The following is a 12810-nucleotide window of genomic DNA, read 5'->3' as shown; positions in this document are numbered from 1 at the left end:
ATTCATCCGATTAACCAGTTAACTTGCCGATTAATCCCTACTCATAGGGTCCCCGAGTAGCCGATTACCCGATAAATCGTCCGATTAATTGATTAAATGGCCGATTAACTTGCCGATTAGCCTATTAATCCCCTACTCACCAGTCGACCGAGCAGCTACCAGTTAACGATTTCCTCAACAATGATATATATATATATATATATATATATATATATATATATATATATATATATATATATATGTATATATATATATATAGGAGGAAGAAGTAGGTCGGTGGAGTTGCGAGGGGCCCACGAGGGTGGGGGCGCGCCTAGGGGGCAGGCATGCCTCCCTGGCTCGTGGCCACCTCATTTCTTTCTTGACGTCTACTCCAAATCCCTTGGATCACGTTTGTTCCAAAAATAACTCTCCCGAAGGTTTCATTCCATTTGGATTCTGTTTGATATTACTTTTCTGCGAAACACTGAAATAGGCAAAAAAACAACAATTTGCACTGGGCCTTGGGTTAGTAGGTTAGTCCCAAAAATAATATAAAAGTGTATAAATAAGCCCATTAACATCCAAAACAGATAATATAATAGCATGGAACAATCAAAAATTATAGATACATTGGAGACGTATCACGCGTCCATGCCGCCCGTAGTCCCGCTCCTCACCTCCGCTGGCCCCGCCCGCGCCTGGCCGTTGGCATGCAGAAAGGCCATCGTCGCATCGCGGCCACCGCGCCGCCCGAGGACGACCTCCTGAGCATGAGTGGCAACAGCCTCCCCTGCGCTCCCCTGCGCGTGTGAGCGCTGCCAGGACCGGCACGGCAGCCCAACCACCTCCTCGTGCCCTGGACCAGCCGTCCGGTGCTGGCCATGTCCCCGTCCCCGTCGCCATGTCACCGTCCCCGTCACCCAAGGCTGGTGCTCTCCAACTCCACGTGGGAGCCGGCCGGGGTGGGACAGCGAGGCGAGGGCGGTGATGTCTACTCCACAACCGTCTTCTTTTAGACGTTGTTGGGTCTCCAAGTGCAGAGGTTTGTAGGACAGTAGCACGGGGTGAAATTGAGAAATACTTGTGTTGAGGTTTGCGAGTCCCGTAGCATGCACGTATGGTAAACATTGTGTGAGAAATTTGAAGAATGAGGTGTTCTTTGATTGCTTTCCTTATGCTTGATATGTCTCCAACGTATCTATAATTTTTGATTGTTCCATGCTATTATATTATCCATCTAGGATGTTTTATATGCATTTATATGCTATTTTATATGATTTTTGGGACTAACCTATTAACCTAGAGCCTAGTGTCAGTTTCTGTTTTTTCCTTGTTTTTGAGTTTTACAGAAAAGGAATACCAAATGGAGTCCAATTGACGTGCCGATTTTTGATGATTTCTTATGGACCAAAAGAAGCCCCTGGAGTAAAAGAGTTGGACCAGAAGAGTCTCGGGCCGTCCACGAGGGTGGGGGGTGCGCCCTACCCCCCGGGCGCGCCGCCCTATCTCGTGGACGACTCGGGGACCCCCATGACTTGTTCCCGATGCCAAAAATTCCTATAAATACAGAAACGTCCAGAAAATAACCTAGATCGGGAGTTCCGCCGCGACAAGCCTTCGTAGCCACCGAATACCAATCTAGACCCGTTCCGGCACCCTGCTGGAGGGGGGATCCCTCTCCGGTGGCCATCTTCATCATCCCGGCGCTCTCCATGACGAGGAGGGAGTAGTTCACCCTCAGGGCTGAGGGTATGTACCAGTAGCTATGTGTTTGATCTCTTTCTCTCTCTCATGTTCTTAATTTGGCATGATCTTGATGTATCATGAGCTTTGCTTTTATAGTTGGATCTTATGATGTTTCTCCCCCTCTACTCTCTTGTAATGGATTGAGTTTTCCCTTTGAAGTTATCTTATTGGACTGAGTCTTTAAAGATTTGAGAACACTTGATGTATGCCTTGCATGTGTTTATCTGTGGTGACAATGGGATATTCACGTGATCTACTTGATGTATGTTTTGGTGATCAACTTGCAGGTTCCATGACCTCATGAACTTATGCATAGGGGTTGGCACATGTTTTTGTCTTGACTCTCTGGTAGAAACTTTGGGGCACTCTTTGAAGTTCTTTGTGTTGGTTGAATAGATGAATCTGAGATTGTGTGATGCATATCGTATAATCATACCCACGGATACTTGAGGTGACATTGGAGTATCTAGGTGACATTAGGGTTTTGGTTGATTTGTGTCTTAAGGTGTTATTCTAGTACAAACTCTAGGATAGATTGAACGGAAAGAATAGCTTCGTGTTATTTTACTATGGACTCTTGAATAGATCGATCAGAAAGGATAACTTTGAGGTGGTTTCGTACCCTACAATAATCTCTTCGTTTGTTCTCCGCTATTAGTGACTTTGGAGTGACTCTTTGTTGCATGTTGAGGGATAGTTATATGATCCAATTATGTTATCATTGTTGAGAGAACTTGCACTAGTGAAAGTATGAACCCTAGGCCTTGTTTCAACGCATTGCAATACTGTCTTCGCTTACTTTTATCATTAGTTACCTTGCTGTTTTTATATTTTCAGATTACAAAAACCTATATCTACCATCCATATTGCACTTGTATCACCATCTCTTCGTCAAACTAGTGCACCTATACAATTTACCATTGTATTGGGTGTGTTGGGGACACAAGAGACTCTTTGTTATTTGGTTGCAGGGTTGATTGAGAGAGACCATCTTCATCCTATGCCTCCCACGGATTGATAAATCTTAGGTCATCCACTTGAGGAAATTTGCTACTGTCCTACAAACCTGTGCACTTGGAGGCCCAACAACGTCTACAAGAAGAAGGTTGTGTAGTAGACATCACTAAACACTTCTCCCATTGCAAGAAAGATCAATCTAGTAGGCCAAACAAAACCGATAATTCGAAGAGACTTGCAAAGATATCAAATCATGCATATAAGAATTCAAAGAAGAACCAAATATTGTTCATAGATAAACTTGATCATAAACCCACAATTCAACGGATCTCGGCAAACACACCGCAAAAGAATATTACATCGAATAGATCTCCAAGAACATAGAGGAGAACTTTGTATTGGGAACCAAACAAAGAGAAGAAGCCATCTAGCTAATAACTATGGACCCGAAGGTCTGTGGTAAACTACTCACACATCATCCAAGAGGCTATGGTGTTGATGTAGAAGCCCTCCGTGATCGATTCCCCCTCTGGCAGATCACCAGAAAAGGTCCCCAGATGGGATCTCACGGGTACAGAAGGTTGCGGCAGTGGAAAAGTGGTTTCCTGGCTCTCCTGGATGTTTTTAGGGTATAAGAGTATATATAGGCGAAAGAAGTATGTCGGTGGAGCTACGAGGGGCCCACGAGGGTGGGGGGCGCGCCCTCCTGCCTCATGGCCGCCTCGTTGCGTCTCTGACTTCCACTCCAAGTCTCCTAGATGACGTTTGTTCCAAGAAAGATCCTCGCGAAGGTTTCGTTCCGTTTGGATTCCTCTTGATATTCCATTTCTGCAAAACACTGAAATAGGCAAAAACAGAAACTAGCACTGGGCCTCTGGTTAATAGGCTAGTCCCAAAAATAATATAAAAGTGCATATTAAATCCCATTAAACATCCAAAACAGATAATATAATAGCATGGAACAATAAAAAATTATAGATATGTTGGAGATGTATCACCTACCTTCGCTGTGCTACATCATCCCTTCCTCTTTGGGAAAATACTAACGTAGTCCTAGCAGACAGGAGTTTTCTGGCGCTATAGTCAGGGAGCAATCAATGGTATATACCCTCCTTGGTGCACATTTGTCAAGAGCATCAAAGATCCCCAAACTACAAAACATTGTGAATTTGCAAGGGTGCAAGAGGTAGCCCGAAAAGACATTGAAAGAGCATTCGGTGTTTTGCAATCTAGGTTTGCCATTGTCCGTAGTCCTGCTCATTTTGTGATAAGAGAACCTTGAAAAATATCATGACATGTTGTGTTATCCTTCACAATATGATTCTTGAAGATGAGAGAGAAATGAACTTGGAATTCTTCTACGACAATGTGGGTAGCCGTGTCAAAGCAGCTAGAGACCCTAACCACATTAGAGCTTTTCTTCAGACATACAAGGAGGTTGAAAATGCAGACACACACTTTCAACTTCAGGAGGATCTCATTGAGCACCATTGGCAAAGGGCTGGACAGTGACTCATTTTTGTATTCATAACAAGTTTTGTATTGCATTACTTAAGTTAGCTTCGGTGATTTGAATAATTATTTGTAATGTGGATGATTGTTGTATTATGTTGGATTTGAATAATTATTTAGTTTGCTTCCGTTTGTTGTATTATGTTGGATTTGATATTTGCGGGCCGATGAGATGCGGGATGCAGTGGTGCAAGAGCAGACACCGCAAAGCCGACCCGTAAAAAAACATATTCCACGAATATACTTTTATACAGGTCCGTTTGGGGGGGGGGGGGTCTGCGTCTGCGGCCATCCTTGCCGGCCCGCAAAGTCCGTTTTTTGCGAACTGCAAACGTGTTTTGCGGGCCGGCAGGATGCGGGGTCTGCTAGAATTGCTCTTAGAGAGGTAATATCATGCACTAGTATCATATGCATGATACTAGTATATGATACTTCCGATTACAACCAGCCTTATGATTGCATGTATGCAAGTATTAAAAAATTTACTAGTACAAGAAAACATCATTAATTTTTTCCTCGATTACTGTTGGTGGCCTTGTATAGATGCAAAATGTATATTTCATAGTGACCTTGTATAAGTAAATTGAGGGAGTATTACTTTTAATTTTACAATTCACACCGGGTGTAGAATAGCCGCTTCCTAAGCTAGACCACCTTTATAAGGGAGAGTATCCATCCTCCCTTCAGGCCGATATTTTGGAAGAAAGAGAGCTCTCCATTTTTGGCTGGCTTGATGCGCCCGGGAAAGGTCCGAACATATGCTGATGGACCGGGAACTGGGTCTGGGTTGCTAACAAACACTCAGTTCTCCAATGTTAACTCAAGCACCCATGACAGCGAATGCATCAAGTCCTCTCCCTTGCCCCCCCAAAAAATCAAGTCCTCTCCTGGTCTCCAAATCCCATGTATGGTCCAAAGTGTTACTCAATTCCGAACAGAAATGCAACGCCGAGCAGCTTATATAGTACGCCCTCTGTCCAAAAAAGTTTGTCCCTCGAATGGACGTATCTAGTATCAAGTTAGTGCTACATACATCCATTTGAGGGACAAGCTTGGGACAAGCTTTCTCGGATGGAGGGAGTATAGATGGTTCAATAGCATCCGTTGTTTTGAGTTGCTACTCGAGCTCATCTAAAACACGATGGGGAACCAACATGTAAATATATGGTAGCAAATGCGGTCGTGTTAGAGCATCTCCAACAGGCGCATAAAAGTTTCATGCACTAAAATAGTTTTAGCGCCACTGTAGCATTTTTACCGCGTTGGACCTAACATTAGTTTAGCAGATGCCCAAAAATGCATGCCAAAAAAATACGTAGTGCAAATTATGAAGCGCGCGCAATCCGGCGCCCCAAATTTGCAGCTTATTATAGCGTTTTTTAGCACGTGCCCAATCCATTTTTGCACGTCCACTATTTTACAGCTTTTGCTGGAGCTGTCTGACGCCTAAAAAATTTGAATTTTTGCGCGCGGAGCAGTTTTTGTGCGCCTGTTGGAGATGCTGCACTCGCTATTGAGAGTCTAGGAGTCGTGCGGCGGTGCTGCAGTGGTCTTCGTTGACAGGTACTGCTGCATGTGTAGGAGTTCATGGCTCTCAGATCTTTTGAAAACCTTGCCAAAGACAGCCTTTTCGTTGGGGTGCTGGTCCTCAAGGCCTAAGAGCATCTCCACTCGTGCCCCCAGGAGCCCTTTTTTAGCACCGGCGATCAAAAAACATCCCAGCCGCACCCCCATGAGCTAGTTTTGCTACGGATTTGCTGAAAGTTACGACCGGCGCACACAAGGCGAATCCAGGGTGCCGAGGAGCAGCTCGAGGCGCCGACGCTGTAATTTAACTTCAAAAGGCACACTATCAGCCTCTTTAGTCTCTATCTCCTCCTTTTTCCTGGCTAGGCCCACCACATTGTGCATGCAACAGAAGACAAAGTTCTCTCCTCTCTCTCCCGCATGCCCCGCCGCCCCCTGCTCCTCACTTCTCTACTCTCTCTCCTCTCTCCCCTGCTCCTCGCTCAGGCGAGCCGCCCCTTCCACGCCGCCCTAGCTCCTGGAGGCGTCGGAGGCTTGCGCGTCCGCGGCCGGCTCCTGCTGACCGCCTTGGGCTTGCGGCAAGACGACATCGTGGGCGCCCAGGGAGGGGAAAATCTTGATGTCCTAGGGCGGCGGCGCGACCACCTAACCATCTTCGTCCCAGACGGGGCGAGGAGAGGCTGGCTCGGGGGTGTGGACGAGCTCCTCCTCCTCCTCCGCCCAAGCTCCTCCTCCTCCACTACGTGTCCTTCTCCAACACCACGCCCTCGCCTTGCCACGCCCGGCACGCCGCCGTGATGAACCACAAGTATAGGGGATCTATCATAGTCCTTTTGATAAGTAAGAGTGTCGAACCCAACAAGGAGCAGAAGGAAATGATAAGCAGTTTTCAGCAAGGTATTCTCTGCAAGCACTGAAATTAGAGGTAATAGATAGTTTTGTGATAAGATAATTTGTAACGAGCAACAAGTAACAAAAGTAAATAAAGTGCAGCAAGGTGGACCAATCCTTTTTGTAGCAAAGGACAAGCCTGGACAAACTCTTATATAGAAGAAAGCGCTCCCGAGGACACATGAGAATTATCATCAAGCTAGTTTTCATCACGTTCATATGATTCGCGTTCGGTACTTTGATAATTTGATATGTGGGTGGACCGGTGCTTGGGTGCTGTCCTTACTTGGACAAACATCCCACTTATGATTAACCCCCATTGCAAGCATCCGCAACTACAACAGAAGTATTAAGGTAAACCTAACCATATCATGAAACATATGGATCCAAATCAGCCCCTTACGAAGCAATGCATAAACTAGGGTTTAAGCTTCTATCACTCTAGCAACCCATCATCTACTTATTACTTCCCAATGCCTTCCTCTAGGCCCAAATAATGGTGAAGTGTCATGTAGTCGACGTTCACATAACACCACTAGAGGAGAGACAGCATACATCTCATCAAAATATCGAACGAATACCAAATTCACATGACTACTAATAGCAAGACTTCTCCCATGTCCTCAGGAACAAACGTAACTACTCACAAAGCATATTCATGTTCATAATCAGAGGGGTATTAATATGCATATAGGATCTAAACATATGATCTTCCACCAAATAAACCAACTAGCATCAACTACGAGGAGTAATCAACACTACTAGCAACCTATAGGTACCAAACCTAGACTTAGAGACAAGAATTGGATACAAGAGATGAACTAGGATTTGAGAGGAGACAGTGCTGGTGAAGATGTTGATGGAGATTGGCCCCCTCCCGATGAGAGGAGTGTTGGTGATGACAATGGTGATGATTTCCCCCTCCCGGAGGGAAGTGTCCCCGACAGAACAGCTCCTCCAGAGCCCTAGATTGGTTCCGCCAAGGTTCCGCCTCGTGGCGGCGGAGTCTCGTCCCGAAAGCTTGCTTATGATTTTTTCCTCAACTAAAGGCTCCATATAGCATAATATGGGCATCGGAGGGCCACCAGGGGGCCCACGAGGCAGGGGGCGCGCCCAGGGGGTAGGGCGCGTCCCCCACCCTCGTGGCTGGTGAGTGGCCCCCCTTTGGTACTTCTTGCACTCAGTATTTTATATATATTCTGGAAATAACTTCCGTGAAGTTTCAGGACTTTTGGAGCTGTGCAGAATAGGTCTCTAATATTTGCTCCTTTTCCATCCTAGAATCCCAGCTGCCGGTATTCTCCCTCTTTATGTAAACCTTGTAAAATAAGAGAGAATAGGCATAAGTATTGTGACATAATGTGTAATAACAGCCCATAATGCAATAAATATCGATATAAAAGCATGATGCAAAATGGATGTATCAACTCCCCCAAGCTTAGACCTCGCTTGTCCTCAAGCGAAAGCCAAAATCAAAAAATATGTCCACATGTTTAGAGATAGAGTTGTCGATAAAAATAAAATACGGACATGAGGGCATCATGATCATTCTTAGAACAACAACATATATATATTGTCATATGATATCTTATGCTAAAGTAACAATTCAATCACAATTTCAAGTATGAATCATAAACTTCATTGAGAACCAACAAACTCTAATCTCGGTCACTGAGGCAATTGCAATTTATCATAACATAGGAAAGAGTCAATATAAGAGCTTTTCAGCAAGTCCACATACTCAACCATCTTTTAGTCTTTCACAATTGCTAACACTCACGCAATATTTATGGGTATGAAGTTTTAATCGGACACAGAGAAAGATAGGGGCTTATAGTTTTGCCTCCCAACGTTTTACCTCAAGGGTAATGTCAACAATAATTGTTCATGAAGACTCACATCCAATTAGCTATATATATCAGGATCTTTCCAACATATTGTGCTTGCCAAAAGATAAAATGTAAAAAGGAAAGGTGAAGATCACCATGACTCTTATGTAAGGTAGGAGATAAAAGTAAAAGATAGGCCCTTCGCAGAGGGAAGCAGAGGTTGTCATACGCTTTTATGGTTGGATTCACAAAATCTTAATGTGAAAGAACATCACTTTATATTGTCACTTGTGATATGGACCTTTATTATGCAGTCCATCGCTTTTATTTCTTCCATATCACAAGATCGTATAAAGCTTATTTTCTCCCACACTAATAAGTCATACATATTTAGAGAGCAATTTTTATTGCTTGCACCGATGACAACTTACTTGAAGGATCTTACTCAATCCATAGGTAGATATGGTGGACTCTCATGGCAAAACTGGGTTTAAGGGTTTTTGGAAGCACAAGTAGTATCTCTACTTGGTGCAAAGAATTTGGCTAGCATGAGGGGGAAAGGCAAGCTCAATCATGTTGGATGATCCATGACAATATAATTTATCTCAGATGTAAGAAAACATAACCCATTACGTTGTCTTCCTTGTCCAACGTCAACTCTTTAGCATGTCATATTTTAATGAGTGCTCACAATCATAAAAGATGTCCAAGATAGTGTATTTATATGTGAACTACTCTTTCTTTATTACTTCCTATTAATTGCAACAATGACCAAAACTATGTTTGTCAACTCTCAACAACTTTTAATCATCATACTCTTTATATGTGAGCTCATTACTCTCCATAAGATCCATATGATCTCTTTTATTTCTTTTATTCTTTCTCTTTTCTTTTATTCACTCGAGATCATGGCAAAATAATCAAACCCTTGACTCAACACTAATCTTTATTATATAGCTCACGGACTCGATTACATAAAGGGATCTAAAGCAAAACTCGAAACTAGATCATACCAAAAACTTTATTCTACTAGATCAGGATATTACTAAAAGGATCGAACTAAGAAAAATGATAAAGATAGAGATGCGATGGTGATACGGTACCGGGGCACCTCCCCCAAGCTTGGTAGTTCCCAAGGGGAGTGCCCATACCCATATGATTATGTCTCCTTTGTTGGTGAAGAAGATGGTGGTGATGATGAAGTAGGCTTGTCGTCCATCTTCCAAGGCATAGGCTCACCATCATAGAAGGATGAACGAGTCTCCGGAATCCTCAAATCTGCAGCCAAACTCATCCTCTTGAATCTATATTCATACTCACAGTTTTGGTTTTGCAGGTCATAGATTTGGGCTTGGAGGTGCTCGATCTTCTCGTGAAGCTTGAAGATGGTCTCCCCAATGTTCTTGGCATCGAGCTTGTGGTTCTTGGTGAACTCCGCGATCATCATATGGTTGGCCTTGAGCCCACGTTCCGCCATCTCCTGGCACTTGAAAACTTGTTGCTCCATTGCCTCGAGCCTTGTCTCCACGCTTCTAGTCCTCCTTGGTCCCTCAACATCGCGGATGTGCAGCATCCCTCATGCATCTCAATGGTTTGAGGGTGTTCCAGCACTTCCGCAAGGTAGGGGTTGATGACCTTCTCGAAAAACTTGTCCTTGGGGGCACTTGGAGATGTCACGATGATCTAGATCTGTCAGAAAAACAACTCGAAACAAGAACAGAGGACAATTGCGTGATACAGGAGTCAAAACCTTCGGAGATTATATAATGAATTTTTACCGACCAAAATACGTAACGTGCAAGAAAACGGAGTCCGGAGAGCACACGAGGTGCCCACGAGGCAGGGAGGCGCGCCCAGGGGGGTAGGGCGCGCCCTCCACCCTCATGGAGTTCTCGTGTCCTTCCCGGACTGCTTCTAATTTTTCTATTTTTCTAAATATTCCAAAACGGAGAAAAAATGCCATTAGAACTGTTTTGGAGTCGGTTTACTTACCGTACCACATACCTATTCCTTTTCGGAGTCTGAAACGTTCCAGAAAGTATCGCTTATGTATTCCTCCGGGGTCACGGTTTCAATAACATTGGTTTCAAAATTTATAGGATTACCTGAGATATAATGTTTGATTCTTTGACCGTTCACCACCTTCGGATTTGTGCCTTCGAAGTTGTTGATTTTTATGGCACCGGAATGATAGACCTCCTCGATAACATAAGGACCTTCCCATTTAGAGAGAAGTTTTCCTGCAAAAAATCTTAAACAAGAGTTGTATAGAAATACATAATCACCTACATTAAACTCACGCTTTTGTATCCTTTTGTCATGCCATATTTTGAATTTTTCTTTAAACAATTTGGCATTCTCATAGGCTTGGGTTCTCCATTCATCAAGTGAGCTAATGTCAAATAACCTTTTCTCACCGGCAAGATTGAAATCATAATTGAGCTCTTTAATAGCCCAATAGGCCTTATGTTCTAGTTCGAGAGGTAAGTGACATGCTTTTCCATAAACCATTTTATATGGAGACATACCCATAGGATTTTTATATGCAGTTCTATAGGCCCATAATGCATCATCAAGTTTCTTGGACCAATTCTTTCTATATCTATTAACAGTCTTCTGCAAAATTAATTTGAGTTCTCTATTACTCAATTCTACTTGACCACTATACTATGGGTGATAAGGAGATGCAATTCTATGATTAACATCATACTTAGTAAGCATTTTACGGAAAGCGCCATGAATAAAATGTGAACCACCATCAGTCATTAAATATCTAGGGACTCCAAACCTCAAAAATATAACTTCTTTAAGCATCTTAATAGAGGTGTGATGATCAGCACTACTAGTTGGAATAGCTTCTACCCACTTAGTAACATAATCAACAACAACTAAAATATGTGTATATCCATTAGAGACAGGAAACGGTCCCATATAATCAAAGCCCCAAACATCAAATGGTTCAATAACAAGTGAATAATTCATAGGCATTTCTTGACGTCTACTAATATTACCAATTCTTTGACATTCATCACAAGATAAGACAAACTTACAGGCATCCTTGAAGAGAGTAGGCCAATAAAAACCAGATTGCAATACCTTATGTGCAGTTCTATCTCCAGCGTGGTGTCCTCCATAAGCTTCGGAGTGACACTTGCATAGGATATGTTCCCGTTCATGCTCAGGTATGCAACGCCTAATAACACCATCTACTCCCTCTTTATAGAGATGTGGGTCATCCCAAAAGTAATGTCTTAAATCATAGAAAAACCTTTTCTTTTGCTGGTATGTGAAACTAGGTGGTATAAATTTAGCAACAATGTAATTAGCATAATCAACATACCATGGAGCAGTATGAGAAGCGTTTATGACATTTAATTGTTCATCAGGAAAGCTATCATCAATAGGTAGTGGGTCATCAAGAACATTTTCTAACCTAGACAAGTTAACTGCAACGGGGTTCTCAGCTCCCTTTCTATCAATAATATGCAAATCAAATTTTTGTAGCAAGAGAACCCATCTAATAAGTCTAGGTTTAGCATCTTTCTTTTCCATATGATATTTAATAGCAGCATGATCCGTGTGAATAGTTACTTTAGAATCGACAATATAAGGTATGAACTTATCACAAGCAAATGCAATTGCTAAGAATTCTTTTTCAGTAGTAGCATAATTTCTCTGGGCATTGTATAGAGTTTTACTAGCATATTGAATAACATTTAATTTCTTATCAACTCTTTGCCCTAGAACAACACCTACAACATAATCACTAGCATCACACATAATTTCAAAAGGTAAATTCCAATCAGGTGGCTGAACAATAGGTGCAGAGATCAATGCTTTCTTAAGTATTTCAAATGCTTCTACACAATCATCATCAAAGACGAATGGTATAACTTTTTGTAATAAATTAGTCAGAGGCCGAGAAATTTTTGAGAAGTCCTTAATGAACCTCCTATAAAATCCGGCATGGGCAAGGAAACTTCTTATACCTTTGATGTCCTTGGGACACGATATCTTTTCAATAGCATCAATTTTAGGTTTATAAACTTCAATGCCCCTTTCATAAATTTTGTGCCCCAAGACAATACCTTCATTAACCATAAAGTGGCACTTCTCCCAATTCAAGACAAGGTGTAACACCCTCGATGCGGCTATATCTCCCACGTGTCGAAGCACGACTTAGAGGCATAACCGCATTGAAAGCAATGTCGCAAGTGAGGTAATCTTCACACAACCCATGTAATACATAAGGGAAAGGGATACTTAGTTGGCTTACAATCGCTACTTCACACAAATACATGAATAAAGCATTACATCATCCAAATACAATCAAGGTCCGACTACGGAACCAAAATAAAAGAAGAAC

Source organism: Triticum dicoccoides, chromosome 2A (assembly GCF_002162155.2).
Source record: "Triticum dicoccoides isolate Atlit2015 ecotype Zavitan chromosome 2A, WEW_v2.0, whole genome shotgun sequence".
Taxonomy (NCBI): Eukaryota; Viridiplantae; Streptophyta; class Magnoliopsida; order Poales; family Poaceae; genus Triticum; species Triticum dicoccoides.
This window is presented reverse-complemented; position numbering follows the sequence as displayed.